The 26,131-nt window shown below is 35.2% G+C and overlaps 1 long non-coding RNA gene across 2 annotated transcripts in view; it reads left to right on the top strand.

Moving 5' to 3' along the window:
• LOC102902627 overlaps positions 1–26,131 on the top strand; it is a 179,093-nt gene that overhangs the window by 40,166 nt on the left and 112,796 nt on the right. For both annotated transcript variants that reach the window (XR_002160668.2, XR_002160675.2), the window contains one exon: positions 10,528–10,552. This is a non-coding gene — a long non-coding RNA (uncharacterized LOC102902627). The remainder of the gene's footprint in view (positions 1–10,527; positions 10,553–26,131) is intronic.

The following is a 26,131-nucleotide window of genomic DNA, read 5'->3' as shown; positions in this document are numbered from 1 at the left end:
TTGAAATTTACACTAAACTCACATTTTTATAGATCTATCATCTTCTTCATAAGCCCACACCATTGAATGAATTTTGTGCTTGAAGTTGCCTAAAAGCTATCCAGAATTCTTCTATAAAGAAATAGACTTCCCTAATGTCCCTACATTGAATATATAAATAATAGAAGAATTTTAGGGTAGAGGTTCAATATATGAGACTCATATTTCTCTCTTTCTTCTGAGTTTGTAATTCCTTGAGAACTGACAAATGGAGCACAAAATGTTAATTTTATTATGGATAAAGTTTATCAGAGAGAATTTTGATCTATGACCAAATGAGTTAGCTAAATTAATTTATCAGATTTGAATGGATAAGAACAGATGCCCCAGAGGGATAGAGGCTGCTCTTAAGAGCTTAACTGTAGTGTAGAAAGTAGAAACAAATGCATGTGTCAGAAGGGTATGGCTCTGCCAAAGTACAAAAAGTACATTCAACTTTTCTTTTAAACTCATCCCTCATGTAAGTGACTCCAGTCAGTGAAGGAAGGAAAAAGGAAGGAGGGAGAAAAATTAAAAGCATTCCTCTTACACTTTTCCTTTCTGGGAAAGTGGAGAAGAAATTTGCTTTCCTCTGTGAAAACATGGGCAGTTTAAAATGCATCTCTATTTCACAGGTAATAAACAACAAGGACACATCTATTACTCAATGCATATAAAGTTCCTTTTATTAAGCCAGATGATAGAAATCAGTGTAATGTTAGGGAGACTCAAGTCAGTTCTATACTTTGATGTTCCATTGCAGTTTCTTTTCATTGTTTTAGGTAGTTTAAATTAGTGATTCTCATCTCATTTTTTAAAATGTTTTAAGTATTTTTATGTGCCCATTATAATCTTAATAAGTATTTAAATTTTTTTTAACATTTATTCATTTTTGAGAGAGACAGAGCACCAGGAGGAGACGGGCAGAGAGAGAGGGAAAGACAGAATCCGAAGCAGGCTCCAGGCTCTGAGCTGTCAGCACAGAGACCAATAAAGGGCTCGAACTCATGAAACGTGAGATCATAACCTGAGCCAAAGTCAGATGCTTAACCGACTGAGACACCCAGGTGCTCCGATAATCTTAATAAGTATTTTAATGGACACTTAATCAAATTTCATTTTTTATATATTTATATTATTTAATGCAATTACAAAATGTTGTGCTTTTAACCTATCTGCCCTTGCTTTACTCTGTTTTAGAGAGTCACTACAGATAGCTTTAAATGCATTTTTAGGGAAAATTAATTGATATATAACATTATCTCAGTTTTGGTTGTACAATATAATAGTTTAATATATAATATATACTATATAACATGATATATATGTTGTATAGTATATGTCAATTATATATTTATATGTAATATATATTATGAAATGAGTACCACAATAAGTTTAATTAACATCCATCATGACATATTTATATTTTTTTTTCTGTAATGAGAATCTTTAAGATTTACTATCCTAGCATCATTAAAGTATATTATTAACTGCAGTGACCATGCTGTATATTACATCCCCAGGACCTCTTTACCTTATAACTGGAAGTTTGTACCTTTGACCACCTTCACACACTCTGCCCATCCCTTCATCCCCTGTCTCTGGCGGTGATCATTCTGTTCTACCTGTCTTTCTGTCTCAGTTTCACATGGCATAATGCCCTTGAGATCCATTCATGTTATTATAAATGGCAGGATTTCCTTCTTTTTTATGGCGGAATCTTATTTATATAAATATATTCACCCATTCATCTGTTGATGGACACTTAGGTTGTTACCATGTCTTGGCTATTATAAATACTACTGCAGAAAACATGGGGATACAAATATCTTTTTCAGTTAGTGATGCCATTTTCTTCAGATAAATACCCAGAAATGGAATTGCTGGATCAAATGGTAATTCATTTTTCATTTTTTGAAGAACCTCCATACTATTTTCCATAGTGACTACACCAATTTACATTCCCATCAACAGTGAAAAAGGATTCCCCTTTCTATACATCCTTGCCAACATCTTTTTTGTCTTTTTTAATAATAGTCATTCTAACAGGTATGAGGTGATATCTCATTGTGGTTTTGATTTACATTTCCCTGATGATTAGTGATGTTAAACACTTTTCATGTACCTGTTGGCCATTTTGGAAGTGTCTATTCAGATCATTTTCCCATTTTCAAATTGGATTGTTTGAGCTTTTTTCAACAATCTGTTTAAGTTGTATGAATTCTTTATATATTTTGGATATTAATCCCTTTATGATTTGCAAATATTTTTTCCCATTCAATAGGTAGCCTTTCCAATTTGCTGATGGTCCTTTGCTGTACAGAAGATTTTTAGTTTGATATAGTCACAGTTTTATTTTTTTCCTTTTGTTGACTATGTTTTTGTGGTTAAATAAAAAAAAAATTGCCAAAACCAGCGTTAAGGACCTTATCCTATATGTTTTTTTCTAGGAGTATTATGGATTCAGGTTTTATATTCACATCTTTAGTCCATTTTGAGTTGATTTTTGTATATGGTGTAAGATAGTGATCCAGTTTCATTATTGTGCATGTGGCTGTCCAATTTTCCTAACACCATTTGTTGAGAGACTCCTTTCCTCATTGCATGTTCTTGGTGCCTGTGTCAAATGTATTTTTATAAGATCTTTATCAAAGAGAGTTGACACTCTGATTAATGATCACCAGAATGGTAACTTTTTTTGTAGGGATGAAAGATAAATATTAACAGGATAGTATTTGAAAGGAAGAGACAAAAGAATTGCATAGGAAGATGGTTAACTTTGAAGTAGATGATTAAAAACTCTTTCTTGTAGGGGTGCCTCAGTGGCTCAGTAAATTAAGCGTCAGGTTCTTAATTTTGGCTCAGGTCATGACCTCATGGGTTTGTGAGATTGAGCTCCACACTGACAATGCAGGGCCTGCTTGGGATTCTTTCCCCCTCTCTCTCTGCTCCTCCCCTGCTCATGCTTTCTCTCTTTCAAATAGATAAACTTAAAAAAAAAACCCTCTTTCTTGTGAAAAAAATCTGTATATTTAAAGACATAAAAATAAGCAATGTAATCATATTTATCTCAGTTTCTAATCAGGGGCGCCTGGGTGGCTTAGTTGGTTAAGCATCTGACTTCACCTCAGGTCACCATCTCAGGGTTCATGGCTTCAAGCCCCATGATGGGCTCTGTGCTGACAGTGCAGAGCGTGGAGCTTGCTTCATATTTTGTGTCTCTCTCTCTGCCCCTCCCCCACTTGTACTCTGTGTCTCTGTCCTTCTCTCTGTCTCTCAAAAATAAATAAACATTAAAAAAATTAAAGAAATTCTAGTCAGTAAATTAAAGGTAGAAATTGTACTATGTAAAATATCTAACAGCTCATTCCTTCTGTTAATGTTACTAGATTTAATATTACTACAATTATGTGAAACTTGAAACTACCCCAAAGGGAAAAAAATGCCATGAAAATCTTAGTTTTATGATTGAATCACACAATTAACATATAAATTTATGATGTTAAAAGGTAGTATTGTTATGGATCAGTGATTTGGCCTTATTAACATTTCTATTGAAATTAAAAACTTTCATAAATTTGCTTTAGTTTTTCTATCACTACAATTTGCATAGAAATTTAGGTGAATCTAGTGATGATCACAGATTTCATGAAAGGCCTTCAGGTTTCATGAAAGTAGAGATGACATCTGATGACTTTTGTTTACCAACTGTATTCTTTATGCTGAACACACAGTAAGAAAAGTTTTGTTGAATACATGAATAGATTAAGAAACTGGAGGTAGCTGAGAACATAGAAAATAGCCTCAATCTTCTTGGAAGGTCTTGTTAATTTGTAATGGGGCTGAATATTTCTATCTTTTTTTAATGGAAATACACAAGTCTCTTTAATAAATGTATTATGTCTAAAGAAGACACATTTTTATGATCCATTTGAAAGCAACTTTATTCCTAAATAGCAGAAATTTGGCTTTAACATATGAAATGGTGTCTTAGAAAGTTTTCTCATTCATTATTCCTAGAGGATATTTTAAATAGATTAAGGAGTGTGGTGATAACAGTTATTAAGCCTGGAACAAATGAACTGTTGACCCGCTTTTGTGGGGAACAGAAATTTTCATGTGTACTTTAATTTGTCTAGATTGTCAGTGAACAATAAAAGAAAAAGAACAAGAAAAGCAATACTGTCTTCTCCCAGCTCTGAGTCTGGGAACAGATAAAATAATTATTTAATATAAGTTGGGGGATTTCCTACCTTTTAAGGTAGAAAAGATGTTGGAAGTGTAAGCATAATGACCACTGGGTAATTTGCAGTTTAAAGCATTTCAGAAAGTGAGACAAATTATGTGCCAAAATAGAAATAAGATTCAGATCTCAGTTTATTTGCTTTTTAGCAATGTAGTTTTACAGTCTCTCTGTATCTTAGTTATATCATTTATAAAATGAGGATGAGAATAGTCCTATTTCATGAGGGCTATTGTGGGGATTAAGTAAATAAATAATTTAAATAGGGGCGCCTGGGTGGCGCAGTCGGTTAAGCGTCCGACTTCAGCCAGGTCACGATCTCGCGGTCCGGGAGTTCGAGCCCCACGTCAGGCTCTGGGCTGATGGCTCAGAGCCTGGAGCCTGTTTCCGATTCTGGGTCTCCCTCTCTCTCTGCCCCTCCCCCGTTCATGCTCTGTCTCTCTCTGTCCCAAAAATAAATAAACGTTGAAAAAAAAATTTAAAAAAATAAATAAATAAATAATTTAAATAAAATCCTTTAAATAAGTGACTAGTGCTATGCCTGGCATGGGGTAGATACCCAATAAGTATTGACACCCCTTTCCCCTCCGAAATGTGGGGAAATTTTGGAAGAAACCAGCTTAAATTATCCCACTAAAAACATGAAGCCAAGCAATCTTAGAAAAGTTTTATAATATTTAGCATCTTTTAGTAAGATGCTAAAGCAGTTGTATGAAAGTTTTTAATTTAAATAAACATGTTAGTAAGGCCAATGTACTGATTCATAATAATATTGCCTTTTTAGCATCTACTGAGATATGTTTGAAAAGAGAGAGAGATCCAGAATTTCCTACAGATAACTTTGTCTACCCAAGCCTCATAGTAAGAATTTGGTGTGGACTGGATAGGGAAAAAACCATCACTGATAATCGCTGCCAAGAGACCCTCTGAGCATAGGGGCCAGATCCTTGTTCTAACAAGGTCCCTAGGTGATCGTTATATATACTAAGGTTTGAGATACACTGGTCCCCAGAATAATAATTTTCCTGAGCCCTGAAATAGCTTTTTTTTTAATTTATTTTTATTTTTATTTTTTATGACAGCTACTTAGCAGGTTGAGCTTAATCAATGAAAAAGCAGCATACTCTTCTCTCTTTTTTTTTTCCTTAGGGCAAATGGTATGATTATACATAACAGACAAGTGGAAAGAGTTGTTTTCAGTGCTTGGATCATTGTAAACCTCATCCTACCTTTTTTTTTTTTCTCATCTACCCAGAGTGGTCGGTCCCCTTATGCAGCTGAGCGGTAAGGTTTAGGGAGAAATGAGCTGAATCCCAACATGGATTCTCAGCATAAGCTGGAAACTCACTCTAGGCTGGGTTTACATCAAAATGAAGTAGAGTTAAAGACAGAGTCGTCGAGATTAATATGAGCTGAGGATTTTTGCCTCGTCTTCATTCCTAATAAGAAGGTACCTTTCTTACATAATTGATGGATAGGCTTCATGACTTGCAGACTTCTATTTTTTAACTGTTGGTTTAGCTGTTACTATTTTACCAATTCCCAGATCCATTCTCATGCCATTAATAATGCCAGAGAGCAGCTGTGTTAAAGCTGAGGCTGTCTCCTGACTTTACTAGCCTTTGAGGTCACCAACTATAAGTAGTTCAAAGGGATTCTGCTCCCTTCAAGGTCTGATGTTTCTCCCACCTGTTATACTCTTAGGGCAGCTCCCAACTTCATTTACTAATATAATCCTTCTGCATTTATTCCTCTGGTTGTTCTTCTATTTTTCCAATGAATATTGTCATTCTCTTATCTTTGTAATATTCATCTATCTTAACCTCTATTACTAAAATGTCTTTCCAGGATCACATTGCACACTCCTAATTTTTAGGATTCTCATGTAATGGTTCAACCAATAAGCTGCTCCTGCCTTGCAAAAATCAGCTTTCGAGGCTTCCTCTTGAGTTTATCTGTTCCTTCTTCAGCTGTTCTGGTATATTTCAGCCTATTGATAAGTTCTCCATTGGCAATATGTTAAGATTTTCAAGTTATGTCCCTTATGAGAGAAGACATAAAAAGAAAGCTAGGAACCGTATGAACACACAAGTACAAACAAGTAAGTGCTTTTGATATTGCATCAAATATGGTACCAAATGCCCTGATCTGGTGTTCATGAGTTTGATATCAATTCTGACATTTTGATGTTCTAAATCAAAGATGTGGCTAAGATCACAGTTACTATGGAGACCTCAAAAAGAATGGCTGACCTTTAATGAGTTCTTTGTATCATCAATGAAAGATACATGAAAAAGAAAGGTATTTAAGATGCCCAATATTTCATTGAGAATTTCTTTTTACTAAGATTTTGTGAGGTCCAGGTTTATATTCTTTTGTGCCTGATATGAATAGTTCCTTATTATTAATATTAAATACCATTTAGTATCAAAGAATTCCTAATATAACTTTTGTTTGTTTCCCAAGCTTTCCAGGGTTTTATTATTTGGTTATGCATTTGAAACAATTTGTAAAAGTAATCATCAGTCATTGATGTCAGAGGCATAGAAAAACAGCTATTTTTGTTTACCTAACCAGCCCAATTTAGGCTTTGTAGCATTTTAAACTAGGGAGAAATGTTACTCACTGTAAGTTGGGCTTCAACCAGGAGAGCACTGCCATTAGCTATTGCCTCTTACAAGCTATGAATGCCTGTCTTAGAAGAGAGACACATAAGTTAGGAGCACAGACTCAAAAGGATCAAATGGAAAGCTCAGAGAATAAGTGGTACAATCTGTAAGTAAAATTCCAGCACTCTTCCTTTGCTCATTCAGAAATGGATGTTTCTGACTCATTCACCTTATCTGAATGGGGACTTCCTACTTTAATATATACAATCTTTGATGAGAAAGATGGTTCTTCCTAACCATTAAGCTTTCAGGAAAAAAAAATCTTCCTACAGAAATATACCTGCCATCTTTTTCTTTTTCTTTTCCTCACTGTGCCCAGAGGCCTTGATGAATATATGCAATACACACACACAATAGTATGAATGCTTTTTTAAATGTTTATTTATTTGTTTGTTTTGAGAGAGAGAGAGACACACATACACACAGCATGAGCAGGGGAGGGGCAGAGAGAGAAGGAGAATCCCAAGCAGGCCTCTTGCTGTCATTGCAGATAGCACTGATGCAGACTCTTCCCATGAACTGTGAGATCATGACCTGAGCTGAAATCAGGAGTGGTATGCTCAATTAACTGAGCCACCCAGGCACCCTTATATTTGTTTTCTGTTGATGTATAACAAATTACTACAAACTTAGTACCTTAAACAGTACATATTTATCATCTCACAGTTTCTGTGGGACAGGATTTTGGACATGGATTAGTTTGCTTTTCTTCTCTGGCTCTCATTGGACTTCACTTCAGATGTCAGCAGGGCTGGGTTCTCATCTGGAAGGTCGTCTCGGGATGAATCTACTTCCAAACTCATTCAAGCTTAGACAGAATTCATTTTGTTGTGGCTATATGACCAAGGCCTGTAGGTCCTGTAGGCTCTCTCAACTTTTTCCTACCTGGGCCTCTCCATAAATGGCTCACACTGTCACAGTTTGCTTCATTTAGGCAGACAGAAGAGTGAGAGTGGAACATTGTGGAATTCTCTAGGCTCTGGTGTTAAAAAAAAATGAGAGCTGATCTTTTGCTAACAGGCCACATCAAGGAGCAAGAGCTTTATTTGGGGTTTTGCTGCAGCCAGTCTAAAACCAGGAATTGTAAAGATTCCTGTGCAGTACATTTCTCTGCACCAGTCGCCTATGTATTCTGGAACTCACAGAAGAATTGGCATAATTAATCATACATCAATTTCAGTTCATGGGCTTATATCTATTAATCCTTTACTTCCTAAACTTCCTGGTATTTCCAACTTGTGACATCTGTAAAGATACATACCAGCCCTCTTCTCTATTCCTCTACTACTTAACTTCCATCCTCACCCCCCCCAGGTAATTTCATTCATTTCTGGGACCTCAGAGCCAATCTATTATGCCAGTGATTCCTAAAACCATCTATGTAAAGCCCAGACTTCTCTTTCCATATGAAGTCCTACATCAAAATTGACCTCCAACATTTTACTAAGATGTACTGCAGGTAGCTGAATCTAAATAGTCCAAAACTTAATTCATCACATTCTTTACCCTCTCTCACTCACACCTACCAGTTCTGATCCTCTTCCTCTCACTAAAAAACAATACCATCCCCTCAGTGGCTCACTTCACCAGCATGGGACTCCTTTGCTCTTTTCTCTTCCTTACCGTTTTCAAATTAACAAATACTGGCATTTCAACCTGAGCCTCATTTAAAATGTTAGTGATGAATGTTGCATATTTTCAGCACAGATATACAAAGTATAATCATAAAATTAAACCCATAAACCCATCACTCAAATTAAATAATAAAGTCACTGTTAGTTTGTGTTGAATTTCACTTTGTGTTTGTCTGTAGAGCATCCTAGTTCTCCCCCAGAGTTAGTTACTATTCTAAAGGCTGTGTTCATCATTGTCTTCTTCTATGTATCCCCCAACAACATGTTTAACAATGCCTGGTTTTGAATTCTATAAAAATGGTCTTCTAATGTATGCTTTCAACAACTTGCTTTTTTCACTTAACACTATGACTTGAGATTTGTCCATCTTATCGCGTGTAGAAGTAGTTAACTTGAAATTTGTGAAGTATAACAGTATAACATTTTATAAATATATAACAGCTTAATAGTGGTCATTTGTGTTTTAATTTGTCCTTTATTATAATGCTCCTATGAAATTGTACATACTCTCCATTCACATGACATGAACAAGTGTCTTAATTTATGGATTGTAGTACATGCATATTTCCAACTTTACAAGTTAATGCTAAGTTACTTTCCAGGGTATAGATTAAAAATTTAAACTCCTGCTTGCAGTGTTTAGAGTTCTTATTGTACATATCCTGACCAACATTTGCTTTTTTAAGACATTTATTTTTATTAATATGGTAGGTGTGCTGTGGTTTAATTTTAATTTCTCTGAAATTTAGTGTAGGTGGATATATTTTTATTTATTGTTGGCAATTTTTTTTCTGTGAAATAAATGTGTCCATATTTTTGTCCATTTTTCTTTCTTTTTTTAAGTTTATTTATTTTGAGTGAGAGAGAGCGAGCAAGCGGGGGAGGGCCAGAGAGAGAGGGAGAGAGAATCCCAAGCATCCGATGTAAGGCTCAATCTCATAAACTGTGAGATCATGACCAGAGCCAAAATCAAGAGTAGGACACTTAATCGACTGAACTACCCAGGTGTCTCTGTCCATTTCGCCATTAGGTTGTTTGCCATATCTTAGTGAATGTTATAGGGAAGTCCCATATAAATGTGGATTAACATTATTTTCCAGTTATGAATGTGCAAATCTTATTCCACCAAATAGTGGCTCTTTCTTACATATTTGTAATCAACAGAAGAGTTCTTTCTTTTGATCAGTTGTTAATTTTAATGTAAATTAGGTAGTCCTTATTTTTTTTATATTAAGTGATTTTGTGTCTCATTTAAGAAATTAATTTACACCCCCAAAATCAGAGATATCCTATAATTTGTTGTAAAATTTTAAAATATTTCTTCAACGTTTAAGATTTTAACCCATCTGGGATTGAATTTTGTGTATGGTGTGATGTAAGAGGCAATTTTTTTTTTTACAATTAGAAACTGATTATTCAGTTATCATTGATTGCACAATGTGTCAGTTTCCCCATTTTGAGTCATGTTTTTATAATACATTGGTGGGTCTACTCCTTGGCTGTCTTTTGCTGGTATATTTTGTAAGCTTGCGCCAAAATCATACCATGAAATCTGTGGCTTTAGTGTAAGTCTGGATATCCAAATAGAGCAAGTCCACCATTCTTGCTTTGCTTCAAGAATGTCCTGTTTTTTTCTGTTTCCTGTATGTATGTATATGCAAATGTATGTGTGTGTGTATATATATATTTTTTTTAATTGTCATACCCTATCAAAAATCATGTTGAGTTTTCATTAAATTTGTGTTGTAAGTATAAATATGTTTGTATAGAATGGGCAATTTCACATTATTGCATCTCCATACTGAACATGGAATACTTATATATAATAAGTTGCTAAACTCTTTAATTCTAATAATTGGCCTTTTGAGCTTTTCATGTGGATAATCATGTCATTTGCTATTTATGACAGTTTTGTTTCTTCCTTTCTAATACCTAAGACTTATTTATTTTTCTTGCTTTACAGACAGCTTCAGGACATCTAAGATAAGGTAAGAGGAAGTAGTGAGAATTTACCTCTATCTTATCTTTTTTCTTACAGTTTAACTTAAAGCTTTGTTAATACAGTCACTTAATTTATATTTCATTAATTTCTGATACTTCATTTTTGTACTTTTCAGTTTTTTAAGCATTTTCTAACTTCTTAAATTGAATAAGTAATTAATTTTCAAAGTTTTAAATTCTGAGATCAATATAAAAGGCTATAGATTTCCTTTTGACAGTTTTTTTGGTTGCATCCCATAAGATTTGCAATATTAGTAATAATACTAATTAGGTCTAAATATTTTCTAATTTCTGTTAAAAAATTTGCTTTGACCCATGAGTTGTTTATGCAATGTATGATTTAAAAATTTTTAACATATTTTTGGGTTTGATTTACAAATGTACTAAATTTTAGCAATTTAGACATGAAATAATTTAGAATTAAGCAGTTTTTATCAGTGTATATTGACTCTGTATTTTTCAAGACTTTATGAAGCAACATGTTCAATGTATTCTTTAAATGGTAAGTTTATCACAGAAGTTGGGTACACAGTTCTTAACATTTGTTTTGCACATACGTGTTATTTGTTAAACAAAACCTAGTTTAATAGTGTTGTTAAAAGCTTTTATACCATTACTGATTATTTCATCTTGGTATAATAGTTGTAAACAGTGTTGAAATATCTCATTTTGATGTCAAATTTTCACTTCATATATTTTGAAGCTATATTATTATTTAGAAGTTTAAAATTATTGCATCTTCCTGATGAATTGAAGAATTTATTATTATATTATTACCTTTTTCATTTCTAGCAATGGGGTTTTTGCCTTAAAAATCCATCTATGCTAATAATATTGCACAGTATTTTTTCTAGATTATCCTTTTTCTTGAAGTAGCTCTTTATGAACCCAAGTTCCACGTGGAGGTTGGTGAGGGGTGGATATATAGAGCAAGGCTTTGTCTTTTGTCTCCCACATGTGTCAGCAATTAAAATCTAAGCTCTAGGTTACTCAAGGTCAGTAGACACACCCGGGGCAGCCTTTAACCTTCACTGCTTACTAACTTCAATGGATTCATGTCCATACTTCATTTCTGATCCCAGAGCATTTGCATTTTCCTTTCCTACTGGAAAACTAATTTAATAAATATTAAAGAAAAATATATACATGCACACACACACACACACTGTATACGTACAGAAACACATATACAATTATTGAGGTATGTTGATTAAGAGTTTTAGCCATCATCTGTCATACTGCCAGAAATGGATGTCCTGCATTTCAGTATCTTTTAAATACATTCAATTCTCACCATCTATGCAGCCACAAATCTCATTTAGGTGCCCACTTGTTTTTATGCCTTTTTTCCCTTCCAATAATTTCTCCTACAGCCTGAGTATATTTTCTGAAACACACATACGTTGGTGTCACTCCCTCTTGTTCTTAGCATTAAGGACTGGATTATTTAGTATGGCCATATGCTCTTGATGACTTAAACTGCTTATATCTCCATATTCCTGCCTCACATGAATGGCCACCCAACTCCAAAATATCTGATTCTGCTACAGAAATTACTATCTGCCTTTGTGGAGCAATTTTTTGCTCTATAAACATTATCTTAGCTGATTCTTGCAAAAATATTATTATCCCCATTTTACAGGGAGAAATAGAAATGGCAAGTGACTTAACCAAAGTTACTATTAATTGGAGGAATTGAGATTTCAACTTATATCTGGCTGAGTTCAAAGTTGCTTATACTAATTTCTGATCCTCCTATAGTTCCTTTTCTATTTTGGGGCCTTTGTTCCTCTTCCTGGAACACATCTTGTGCTTCCTTCACCATCATGCCTTTTTTAATCCTTCAGGTCTTCCTTGATCAAGTGCCCTTTTTAATGTGCCTTTTTATTCTGTCATAACATCTCAGTTTCTTTCCTCTTCTGCATTTCCCTTTAGACTCCAGGCTGTGTGACAGCAGAGACTAAATCTACCTTCTCCCATTGACATCTTTAGGACCTTGACATATATTTTCTAAAAAATTTCTCATATACTAGTTCCAAAAACTTTGATGTAAATTAAGAAAAGGGATTTTGTTTTGTGATAAATCAAAGCCTGGGAATTTTTTTCCTCTTTTTTTCTTTCTTTTTTTTTTTTTTTGATCACGTTAACTTTTAATGCAACCTTTTACTTTCTTTCATTTAAAAATAACCATATTTTTATGTAGTTATTAGTAATCTGTCCTCAGACATTCTGCCAAAGTGGTAAAGCATTATAATCAAATACAGCAATAAAATATTTCTTTTTTTTTAAATTCAGGAGAACCATTCACTAGTTCCCAGGTCAAAGAAAATACCATTTTTATTTACTGTTTTTAGTGTAAAGCTGCTTCCCCTGCTTGAGATTTTATAAATATAAAAGTGGAAGCTACATATTAAGAGCCCAAATGATATATAAGCCCATACAGTGGTTGTTTAATTGCATGTTGGACAATAGTTTCAATATTTGTAATATTTTAAGAGAATGAATTTCATAAAATGAAATTCTAAGCATTATATTCTATTTCTGTTACACTGTTGCTTGACTAACAATTCAGATAAATGTGGTTAGTACATTCTTGCCACTTTTATGAGAAAAACATGTATTTTCATCAGAAAAAAGTAAAAATATTTGTGAGTCTCCTTTAGGCATTAATACTTCATTTGCCTTTTATTTTTGAAATTTTTGTCAGATTAAACATTTCTTTCCATATGAAATATGTAATACTGGATGGAATTTACCTTGGGAATTCAAGAAATTATTTTTTTAAGGAGAGCCAGTTAAACTGGTATGACCAATTGGTAAATTTATTTTTTATTTTTATTGTTTTTCTTCTTAGTGAAGTTAAGGTTACATATTTTTTCAGACCCACCAATTCACTTCTAATTATATACCATAGAAAAGGCATGATTAGCTATATTAGGATATCTATGCACAAATGCTATAGCGTCTTTATTTATAATAGCCAAAACTGTAAATACTCAAAATGTACATCATCAATAGAATAGAAAAATAAAAGTATATTCATACATTGGATTATTAACAGCAATTAAATGAAAGATATACTTAACAACAAAGAAATCTAAAAAGCCTAACACTGAATGAAAGAAGTCACACCCAATAAATATATATTTATGATTCCATTTATATAAAGTTCACAACAGGCAAAACTGAATTAAATTATTTAGTGATACATTTTTAGGTGGTAAAACTATAAAAAAAAGGCAAAGAAAGTGTTACCATGAACACCCAGACAGAGCGGGAGGGAAGGTGTTGTAATTGGGTAGGCTGTTGGCAAACTTCTATTTTGTAACCTGGTGGTGCTTACAGACTAGTTTGTTATAATTAGTTAGTTTAATAATTAGTTTATTACAATTCATTAAATTATGCACTTCAATTTTCTATACTATCTTTGCTATACTCTATTTACACATTTCACAATAAAGTTTGGATGAGACTGAAGTAAATTTTAATTTCTTTTTGCTCTAAGTCTACAGCATTACTTAAAGTTGAACTGAACTTAGCAATTTCTATCAACATTTAGTCCATGCTTACTGCTCAGGGAGGAAATTACTTTATTGAGGAATAAAAAGATAAAGTTTGTTTTGGCTAAAGGAGAGCCTGCTTTCTTTATTAGCAGATGTATAGAATACTAGTTTTCCATTGATGTGAGAGGCTGGGTTGAGATAGTAAAAAAAAAAAGTTTCCCTATGGATAGTGGTCAGTTTTGCAAACGAAGGCTGTAGAATAGAGGTTTGTTTTTATACAAAGTTAATTTGGCTAGTCATTTTAATGCCTGATGTTCCTTTATTACTGTCATGTTCTAAGGAAATCTGTAATTCTATCAGACATAAATAGGAACAGCTTTGACATCCTTATTTTACCAGCCATTCAGTATATGGAATAAATTAGAGGAGAGTCATAACAGGGTGAGAATGATTTGGTGACAATCCTGTACTGCTTCTTACTTTTCTGCAAGATAGAAAAACAAACCCATTAATTTATTAAGTAAATTGATCAACTATTTTGTGGTTCACCGTGCTTAGAGCTAAGAATATAAACATAACTCTGAAATGCTTTCTGTCTTTAACTTGCTTAAAATACTTATTTCTTATCACTTGGGCTTTTGAAATTTAGTATTTTAGCTGTTGTGCTTTCAACTGTTGCAATTTAAAGAAGTATATTGTTGGCTCCATTTAATTTTAATTGTTTCCTATACCTACCTGAATTATAACTTTCATACTCAGTAGTAAATATCTTAAGTGACTGGGTCACTTTGTTTACCTTAGCCTGAATGGGAAAATTGTGTTCTGAAAATAAAAAAAAAAAAGTTCATGGTTTTTGAGAAATATTTATGAAATTTGGGTGGAAGTAAGAGGGAAGAAGATGGCACATTCAGTTTTGGACATGTACTTTCAGATAGTTGTGGGACATTCAAGCAAAGAAGACGAGTAGTTAGTTAAAAAAATAGTATTGACTGAAGCTCATTAGAAAGACAGTAGTTGAAGATTTATCCCTTGGATTAGATTCTTCCACGTGGAGGTGGTAAGTGAAGCTACAAGCAAATAGATAGCAATTGGACCTACAAATTATACCCCTCAGTAGAAGGTATAGAATGATAAGAGCCAAGGGCATAAGAGATAGCCCTGCAGACCTTAATATGTAGGGAAATGGCAGTGAGAGAGGAGTCTACAAAGACAATGACAGAATGTTGTATTGTTGAACCAAGAAAATTGTTTTCAAAGAGAGGAATTAGAAATATCAAGTTTTACAAGTAAAATAAGGTAAGAGTAGATTTAGAAATGAGACATTCATTCATGACTTTAACAAGAACAGTTTCAGGAAATTCTTTGGGGTGGTTTCCAGACTGCAGTGGATTGAGGAATGCTTAGAAAGTCAGGGAAGAGTAAAACAGTGACTCTAAGCCACTTTTTCAAAAAGTTTGCCTATAGAAGGAAGAGATAGGAAAGAATTTAAACGGTGACTTGAGGATGAGGGTGTGGCTTATTTTTAAAATTGGAAAGTTGATAATATTGAAAAAATATTATTTGAGAAAGATCCAGTTAAAAATATAAGAATCTGAAATAGAGAAGAAAGAGGATTTTCAAGGTACTATGACCCTTGAAAACCCAAGATGGGTGAGCACGGGGGAGGGAGGGAGAATCCAGAGCACTGATGAAAGGATTGGCCTCATGCACAACGAGTAACACTTCTACACTTGGTATGAAAGAGTTAGAAGCAGTGGGTGCTCATATTACATTTATTTGTACTACTTGGATTATGGCTTCTGTTTTCCTTGTGAAGAGATAGGAAGATGAAGATGAAAAGGTAGCCAGCGTAGAGAATAGAGACAATAACTGTTTCTTGAATAATGGGAAAGAGAGCTAGGGCACAAGGAAGAATTGATCCAGTCTTGTGGTTTTTCCGCGAAGGTTATGATAACGGAAGGAACATGTGGGAAGGAATTTGAGGTGAAAAAAGAGATGGAAGTGAGGACCAGGGAGTCAAAGTCAGTCAGAAATTAGATAGATCAGGGCTAATGGAGATGCCCAATTTTCAGAACTAACGGATTAAAGGTCTTGATCAGTTTGGATAATGGGGATGACTGAATGAAACCTAGAAGGCTAAGAAACTGTCACTAGAGAGAGAAATTTAAAATTTTAGAGATGTAGTAGTTCTAGGGACAACAAGTTTCAAGTTTGTACACAGCAACTGATAGTCAAAAATGGAAAATGAACAATTCTACCTTATTTGCCTGTGCATCCCTTAATCTGCCATATTGGTTTTACACATCTTTATCTCCAAGTATTTGTTGGTGTCTTTTGCCTTCACCTACAATATCCAATTATTTCCTTATCTTGCTATTCAAAATCTGTCCAAACTTCACGAGTCAAGGGCAACAACATTCAAGCCTTTTCTCATTACCTCAGCCCACTGGGATTACTTGGTATTATGAATGTGTGATGTTCAATGTGTTTCCCTGGGCAGCCTAAATGAGTTATCAGGATGTGCTCCAAAAGGTACATTTCCCACTGTCCCTGTTGTTCAGACCAGTATACCTTTGTTCATGCCTGTGCCTGTCTGAGAAGCCTGTCACCTTTTCCTCTCTGTCTAGCTTCATCAGCTTTCTGAGTTAGGTACCTTCTCTGTTCTCATCATTCCACATGCATACATCTATTTCAGCACTTACTACATTATACTCACATTAAATTTTTATATCTGGTTCTTGATAAGCCTGCACACTTCCTCAAACTGGTTTTCAATTTTATTTATTCCAGTGCCAAATACTATGCCTGATACAACACAGATGTTCCATATATGTTTATGGAGGTAAACGGAAGTAAAGCCTTATTCAGTCACTTAGTGGCTATGTGACCCAGATAACTTACATCCATTTTCCCAGCCCCAGTATTCTCTGGAAAGTCAGAGGACATCTCCCAGGGTTCAGGAGTTAGGTGAGATACCTAATGGAAAGGAAGCTTCCAGTCTACTATCTAGCAGATAGAAGACTGCAGTGAAGTTTTTCAACTGAATTTTAGTCTACTTTGTGCCACCCAATGTTTTTTAACAGATATTTAATATATTTTTTGCTATTTGAAATTTTTGTAAGAATGTCTTAACTCATCAACTAGTTAGTTTCTCAAGGATAGAGACCATGTAGTAAATAAATCATATATTTTACCTTACATATTACAAATATGAATACTTATAAACAATGAATATTAAACATTACCAAGCAAATGAACCACTTTCACAGATTCTGTTTGATGTCCTAGCTCTGATACAAATGAGGCATGACGATTAGTGTTTTTCATTTAAAGGCAGACAGAGTTACATATCAATATAATTGTATTCAATGACACAATGAAACCATAACTAACCACTAACTGAATGGGGATTGAAAGCATGAATTGAAATTTGTATACCATAAGCAGAATGCTTTTTTCATTCAATGACTACAGGCCAAACTGCATATAGTCTAGTCTGTATCATTTGTGGTTCAGTAAAATTCTAATCTGGGCTACTCACCGCATAACCAGACAAGAACAGCCATAAGAATTGAATGACAGAAGATATGCGGATGCTTATATAACACCTGAATCATTAAATCTCTTTTCTTCATGTTCATGGGAGTGTTCTGGCATTATACAGACATAGCATTCAGCTGAACATTATGTTGAAAATGAAAATAAACAAAAGCCCTGATATAGATGACATACATCAAACGATGCTGTATATCATTTTCATTAAAAAACTGTGTTCTGAAATCTTTAATGATTTCTTAGTGAAGATAACAAAGCCTGTTTCATAACTGTATAGTAGATTTATAAATATCTTATTATGCGGAAAAAAACTGAAGCAAGTAAAGCATGTCACAGAATAACTTAACAGCAAATGTATAGAAATACACTTGTTCCTCACTTCTAGCCGTTCGGAAAGAAGGCAGGTGCTACCTTAACCCATTAAGTCCATCCCTTTATTCTGGCAATTTAATACAGTACTGATCGGGAAGTTTTGAATAATATGCATGTCACAACCTCAGAGTGGAGAGCTGATTTGACTTGTCTATTTGTTTGTACATATTTTGAATTTTTTAAAATGACACAATACAACTTGAAAAAGAAACATTTGATTGCAGGAGTTCATATGTACTCTTTAGATGTTTTCATAAACCTTCTTCATCTATATTTTCGGCAATTTTTCTTGGACGTCTAACAAATACTGAAATCAGTTTGCCTCTCCACTTACCCTTTCATAATGTTCGTGACACAAGCCTGTGTAATTTGACACCTTGGAACTTTAAACAGACTCAGAATCTTTTGGACCTTCTAGCCATCATCAATTCACATAGTGTGCAGTAAATCCAGCTCAAAATAAACAACACAGATGGAATCGAAGCTTATAGTACAATGTCAGCAGTATCCACAGATTGACAGAGCTAGTTAGGCTGCCAGATGCACAGAATGTTGTTCTATCTACTTGTTCTTTATAACTGGACTTGATGGAGTACATCAGTGTCAAACTCCTTGCTGGTTTCCACACGCACACGCACAGAAACGCACCCGCATAAACACGCACATTCCTGCGCTCTATATCAACGGCACCATCTGCTCTCAGCTTTACATGTGGTAGCTAACTAACTATCCTACTGTGCCTGGGTCTCACCGACTGCTTTCCCTGGAAACAAATGACAACAGTTTTTATCTTGTGCCCTCCTTGGCATTATAAAATAAGGCTCTTAACATTTCCATACGCATATATTTTACATGCATTTTTTAAAATTCTGTTCTCCGTTTTATTTACTGAGTCCCTAGAGAATGGCAATCTCTTTTTATATCTCCCCCAAATTGAGATTTTCCTATGGAACTTCGCATACAAGATTGTTTCTTCTAAGATTTACATAAAAGCAATGTATGTAAAAGCCATGGGCCCTTGGATCATTTTGTTCTTTCCACACTATTTTGTAGGGTGCCACATACTACTTACAAAATGGGGGTGTTAAAATGTGGGGGTTCAAAAGAGAAAAGACATTCATTTCTTTCTATTATTCTTCTATAAAATTACACTGGCAATAATGACCATGCCGGGAATGCTAGGATGAGAGAGTTGTACAAACATGAAATATTTTCATACACAAGTATCTTGCCTGCAGCAGAAAGCTCATGTGTTATTCTGTTACCAAATGTAGAGTTTCTGCCGTGACCTCTTTGCCATCTCATGTGAAATCTAGATGTGCAGTAAGATATAAAAAGAGATAATCACTTTTTTTTCTGACAAAATTCAATTGTAATGTCTTTTCAAAACAATATATCCATATTAACTGGGAGTATGAAATGTCCTAAGAGGGATGTATGGAATGAAATAACAGGAAGATGACCCAGGTTTTGGCCGCACCAAATATCTTTTCCTGACCCATTTCTACGTCTGACACCTGTCTTTATGACAATCTTTCCAGAACATCTACGGAAATTATACTTACCTTCTGGTAACTAGGTAACATAATCTCCTGGAGGCTAGCTAATTGCAGCCCACGATAACCTCACATACAGTATCTGTTAAATTTTTCATTTCTTTCAAATTATTATGGATCAGTGGAGAGGGTATTGATTTGATTCATTAACGGATTCCCAGTATGTTCCAAGGTTAATGATTACATGTATCTCAATTACATCCTTAACAGGTTATACTGTATGATTTGTTTTAACTGCTTTGTACATTGTGTATCTTCCTCAGCTGAAAGGCTTCTTAGCACTTCATGATTTAACAAATCTTTCTCCTCCACTTCCTAAAACAATGAACTTGCTTTGAAGGAACATGTCAAAGCAGGGCAAAAATAAATGATCGAAGCTTTTTGCAGAATTCTCTAAGAACCATAGCATACCAGTTTATCTTAGGTAAATAGTTTGCAATTCATTCATGTTTAAGATACTTATAAGTAGTATGGAACAGAGGGTCCAAGCCTTTCTCTTGCTACTCTTATGTAGGAGGCACTTTTCTTTAACTTTCATCTCTGGAATATACCCATAATGCAATTTATCTTGAAGAGGTAAAAGCAAAATACCCATTGTTAAATCACCTATAATCCTTTCAGCAGAATCCAGACACATTTTAACAGCTTTGAAGAAGCAAAAATCATTTTAAAATTTAGAATATTCATGTGATACTCTTTAGAGTGACAGTAAGTCACATGACTTGTAGGTATGCTTTCCACCCTGGCTATGGATAATCAGGCAGGACAGAGGGACCCACTGTAGGGAATCCAGGGCAGAGAACACATCTCTCGATCAGAGGACAACAGTGATTTTTACCAGAGGGAAGACAAGGATTTATTCTAGTCCTCCTATTTCCTTTTTATCCCTTTGCTACTGCCTGCAACCCTCCTTGCCTCTGTATATTTAAGCCAAGCACACTTCTATGTTGCAAATTAGAATTTTTGAATCTAAGGACAGTCTAATCTTGCTCACTTTTGAGGAGAAAGCACTGTTTCTTACACATAGTACTGTAGAGTCCATGGTGGGAATTACATTTTAAAGAATCTTAGTACTTTTACTTTCCACTTGTATTCTGCAAAAGCAAAGCACCAGACTCCCCTCCTTTCTGGAACCCCCAAGATTCTGACAGAGTTTGGGGACTCAGAAGCCAAATGGGAATCATCAGGAGGAGAGACTTCAGTTACACAATCCATTAAATAAAACAATAGAGCCTGCAGCTGAGCTATTAAAAAGAGTAGAGCAATTTTTATTTCAATGGCTACATTTTATTTCCTCTTCTGAGTGACTGTTAACAAAGGGCCGCTGAAAGGACTGGATAAAAAGCAGGCGTCAGATGCAGGATCCATGAGTTAAACAACATTATTAGATACAATTTCATAAAATCTAGTTGCTTTTTTGCTACTAGAAATCATGTCCTTTTGTCAACTTGTGGTCACATCAGCACTTCTCTGATATAATTTGCTCCAGCTGCAGAGCATAGCTGGCCTGCAAATCAAGAACCAGAATGAGGACAGGCAGGAATAACTCAATGGCTTGGATAATGTGCAAATCACTACACTTCTCGCTATTAGTCTACTTTTTTTTCAGAATATTTGGAAGAGGAAAAATTTATCTTTAGCAAAGCAGCCAATCAGCCACCCTCTTAAGAACTGGTTTGTCTGGTTATCTTCTGAAGCCTAACCCTCTTTGCAGTGATGCTCTGTAATCATGATATTATGAATTAAAAAAAAAAACACACTAAACTTTCTTTGTTTACCATAAACTGGCAGTCTGAACACCTAATGTCAAATAGCTCCCGGTTTTGTTCATCTCCCCTAAAAAATATTCCTTAGATTTAAAAAAAAACTCCTGGGTACTTCTGTTCATCATTTTTGCATTTTAAGTGCTTCTATCTGGCCTGGATATACAGGTTTACAAAATAATACACGTAATTCCAATATCAGCAAACTGCTATATACGCCTCAATTCCAGACACAAAAAGGTCCAGTTAAAAATGAAATAAAATACTACTTACTGATTAAAGCCTGAGTAAAAATGGTAGAGGTTTAACAATCATTCAGCATTGAACTTCATACAGATCTCTACTTGGTTAGAAACTCTATTGACTTTCATTGAAATCAGTTAGAATTGGATCCCAACCATTTCACATTCAGCTATAATTGAATACTCAACAATCACTCACGTACGAAAGAAAAACAGTTTCTAAATAAAAGCAAAGTCCAAGTAATCTTGCATATCTGAGGAAATGATTATATGTGGTGAGCAAGTACGAATGAACAAAAGCATATACAGCTGGAACAGCTGAATCAGTGTCCTTAATAACAAGAGCAGCTTATCAAGTGTGCAAAGGCAGCACTAGCCAGTTGTTCACCAGTGCAAGTGAGCTGATATTCTCTTTGCATGGCATGGCAACCTTCCCGGGCCAGGTGCAATCCTAACTGCATACCCATTATGTAACCTGTCACCTTCTAAAATTCATTGCCGTAGCAAGAACCCACATCCTATGGTTGGAATATCCACTTTTCTTTGTAAACTGACCTGGGAAGTTTTATGACTACTGAACATGCTTTTAGATGCCATAGTTCTAGAAAGAATAAAGAGAAGTAATGTGGCACCTACGGCACCGACTCTGTCTTCCTTTTGGCAAAATTACACAGTGAGAGGAGGATCAGTCCCATGCCTTTTATCACATTGCAGAGGCAAATTTGTCAAAACCCAGAGCTCTGTTTACTCTTAGATTAGAATGGAAACAGTAATATTCTCTGAAATATGTGTGGGAGATCTCCTCCCATCCTAAAAGTTTTAGAAGTCTGCTCCACCTAGATGCAGGTCAGTGAAGTTCATAGGCTGTAGCCTATAGCAAATATTAATTTCTGATTGGAGTCTGTGAAAGCTGATCCTTCGCATTTTTCGGAGGTATGATACGCACACTTTTATTGTTGCTCACTTCTGGGAGAGTGGCAAAATTGTGGTTTATTTAAAATGGAATCCTATTTTGGGGCGCCTGGGTGGCTCAGTCGGTTAAGCGTCCGACTTCATCTCGGGTCGTGATCTCGCAGTCCGTGAGTTCGAGCCCCGCGTCAGGCTCTGTGCTGACAGCTCGGAGCCTGGAGCCTGTTTCGGATTCTGTGTCTCCTTCTCTCTCTGCCCCTCCCCAACTTATGCTCTGTCTCTCTCTGTCTCAAAAATAAATAAAGGTTAAAAAAAATTTAAATGGAATCCTGTTTTATTATGATATTGACTAGCAAACATGCACTGCTTAATTATTACACCCAGTGATTCTATTCAAATAAACAAAGGGAATGACTTTTTACCCCTTTGGGAAAATAAAAACACCTGTTGATGAAGAAAAATGTTTTTCAAAATGAATTTTGGCATCTCTAATCACATTCTTTGAATTCTGGCCTTACCTGGCATCCTTATAGGTGGGGCTGGGTACCAAAGACAGGGCAAGGAGAGGAGCCTGACATCTGTGAGGTGACTCTTTAAGGAGGATCAGTTCTGTTATGGTTCTATGTTTATTCGTAGCCCAAAACAAGCCCTTATTTTATCGTCAATCAGAAACTAGTTGCAGTAGTGAGCAAAATGTGCAGAAAACTTATATAATGACACTATATACAGACATGCTAAAGGCCATCAAATTGCTGCTGCTCTGTCAGATCTTAGATGCTCATCTGGTATCCTGCATTCATGTCTAGACAGGGAAGAGCAACAAAAAATAAACAATAGAAAAGTGCTTCTAGCTTTTTCTTTTATTTTTCAAAACTGAAAGCATAATTTACTCTGCCCACATTAAAGCTAGAAGCTGTTCTTTCTAAAACTTGCCTTCCTATGTCCTCTGTATTGCTTGTTCTGTAGCAGTCACAAATCAAACAGAAATATATGTAGCAGTGAAAGTCTACTGTAATAATCTAATAATCCGTTTAACAATACGGTTTCAAAAGTCCTCTACATGGAAGCTGCATCATCCCACAAAGGTACAAAGAATATTTGTGATCACTGAATATACTGTTATTCAGGTCTGCTTCATGAGGTGCTAACCAGCATGGGGATGATAAGGTATTTCCATCCCATCAGATTTAAAGAATCATAGTTCAAATATTAATATCCAACACCTTACCAGCTGTGTGGTATTTGGCCAGTTGCTTTTGCTGGCAGTTACCCTCCCTTATAAAAGATAAAGATTTCTACAAAAAACAAAATCTCTGCATAAATTTTAATTTTATTGTACTTTCTTCCCAGTCCCTGTATGCTACATTCTGATTATGTCTATGGGCACCAGATGATGACGGGTGGGGGAAGGAAGACCACATATTCTGAGGGTGACAGTTAATCTTATGTATCACAAAATTGTTGAGGCAAGTTTAATTGCAGAAGTAAATCTAAATGGACAAAAACCAAAGAATTTTTAAAAAAAAGGAAGAAGAAGGAAAAAGAAAAAAAGAACAAACCAGGGAGAGAGAAGGGAAAACATAAAACCTTGGAACAATTTCTGTTGCTTTATCTAATGTTTTGTCTGCTTTAAACAGATTAGTGAGTCACTGTCTTTTCGTTTTGTTTTATAGGAAATTCTGTTGACTTAAAACACTACTGCCAACATAGACAGCGATACCACAAGTATAGTTTTATGACAGAAATATTTAAAGCAAAAAAAAATTATTTCAGAGTCATTCATGTTATTGTGGATGCCTGAATTTTCACAAAACATTCCCAAGGACTCAGTGAGGGTCCAGAGGCCAGTTGTTTCTCCATGAGTTTCAGATAGCCCCAGGCAGCCCTATTGTGAGATGCGGCGTATGCAGGCTTGATTTAGAAAGTTGGCTAATGAAACCACTGATTGTGATCACTTTCAAATATTTCTTACCTGAGTTTTCTTCATAAAATGTGTACTTGTAAAGTTATAGAAAATTCACACACGATTTATGAGTACTATGTTGTGCTGTCATTTCATCAACCATGAGTTTAACAATCCTATATAATGTCGTACTTTTGTTGTTGTTGTTGTTGTTGTTGTTGTTCATGATATTTGTTTTCAAGTTTGGATGTAAACCTCGTAAAATGGGGAATAGCTAAATTAATATTTAACTTATTTGGGATACTGTATATGTTCTATGAAGCAAGTATTTATGGAAAACTCTTTTTCCCTACTGGATTGTAAGGCTGACTAAATCACAGATTGTGTCCTGCTTAGATATGCATGTCCTGGTGAACAGCAGAGTTCCTTGCACATAGCAGAATGAGTGAACATTTGCAGAGTTAAAGCGAAATCCAATTGAATTATAATGGTAGTAAGACAGCAGTCATTTGACAATTTTCTAACACAGATACAGCTGATAAGTGGACAGTTTCTAGCATCAAATGGATTAAAGAAAGATGAGCTTATAGCTTTGTTAAAAGATTCAAAAATTTTTTTTTCATCTTGGATTTCAAATACTGATCATGGCTTTTCTGTTAGCAGTAAAAATTGTCCCCTACTGGGTGTCAGCCCCATCCTAAGCATGTTGGTAAATGTTTTAGACACATAAGCTTACTACTTGTTACACTAACCCCTTGACATAGTCATATTTGGTCCCATTTTTTTCAGTGAGGAATCTAAAATTCTCAGAGATATTCAATGACTGTTCATAGTGTGTGGCAGACTGAAAAATGGCCCCTCAGAAGTTATATGATATAATATCTTGAATCTGTGAATGTTACCTTATATTGCAAAAGAAAAGAACCTTTGCAGGGGTGCTTGGGTGGCTCAGTCAGTTGAGTGTCCAGCTTCAGCTCAGGTCATGATCTCGTGGTTTATGGGTTCAAGCCCCGTGTCGGGCTCTGTGCTGACACCTCAGAGCCTAGAGCCTGCTTCACATTTTGTGTCTCCCTCTCTCTCTGCCCCTCCCCCGCTCACGCTCTCTCTCTGTCAAAAATAAATAAACATTAAAAAAAATTTTAAAAAGAAAAGAATCTTTGCAGATGTGATGTGATTAAGGATCTTGAAATGGGGAAATTATTCTGGGTCATCCAGAAAATCCCCAAGTACAGTGACACATATTCTTACAAAAGGAAGGTAAGAGGAGATTTTACACACACGCGCACACAGATTTTACACACACGCGCACACACACACACACACACACAGGAGGTGGGTAATGGGGAGAAGAAAACAGAGGCAACGTGAAGACAGAGGCAGAGAGTGAAGTGATGCAACCACAAGCCAGGAAATTCCAATAGCCACCAGAATATGTACGATGTAAGAGATGGATTCTCCTAGAAGCCCCCAGAGGGAGCACAGTCCTACTGTCATCTTGATTTTGGCCCTATGATTCTGATTTCAGACTTCAGGCCCCTGAACCTATAAGAAATAAAATTTCTGTTGCTTTTAAGACACCACCTGTGTGGTACTTTGTTACTGCAGCCTTGGGGAAAAGAATACACAATGACGGCACTTTGGCAGTGATAATGTTAGAATTTGAACATAATGTATTACTAAACTACTGCATTACAAGTTATATCACAAATTTATGTGCTTAAAACAATATTCATTTATTCTCTCACCATTCTGTAGGTCACATG

Source organism: Felis catus, chromosome A1 (genome assembly GCF_018350175.1).
Source record: "Felis catus isolate Fca126 chromosome A1, F.catus_Fca126_mat1.0, whole genome shotgun sequence".
Lineage (NCBI taxonomy): Eukaryota > Metazoa > Chordata > Mammalia > Carnivora > Felidae > Felis > Felis catus.
Note: the sequence above shows the minus strand (reverse complement) of the source record. Positions and strands in the feature narration are given on the sequence as shown.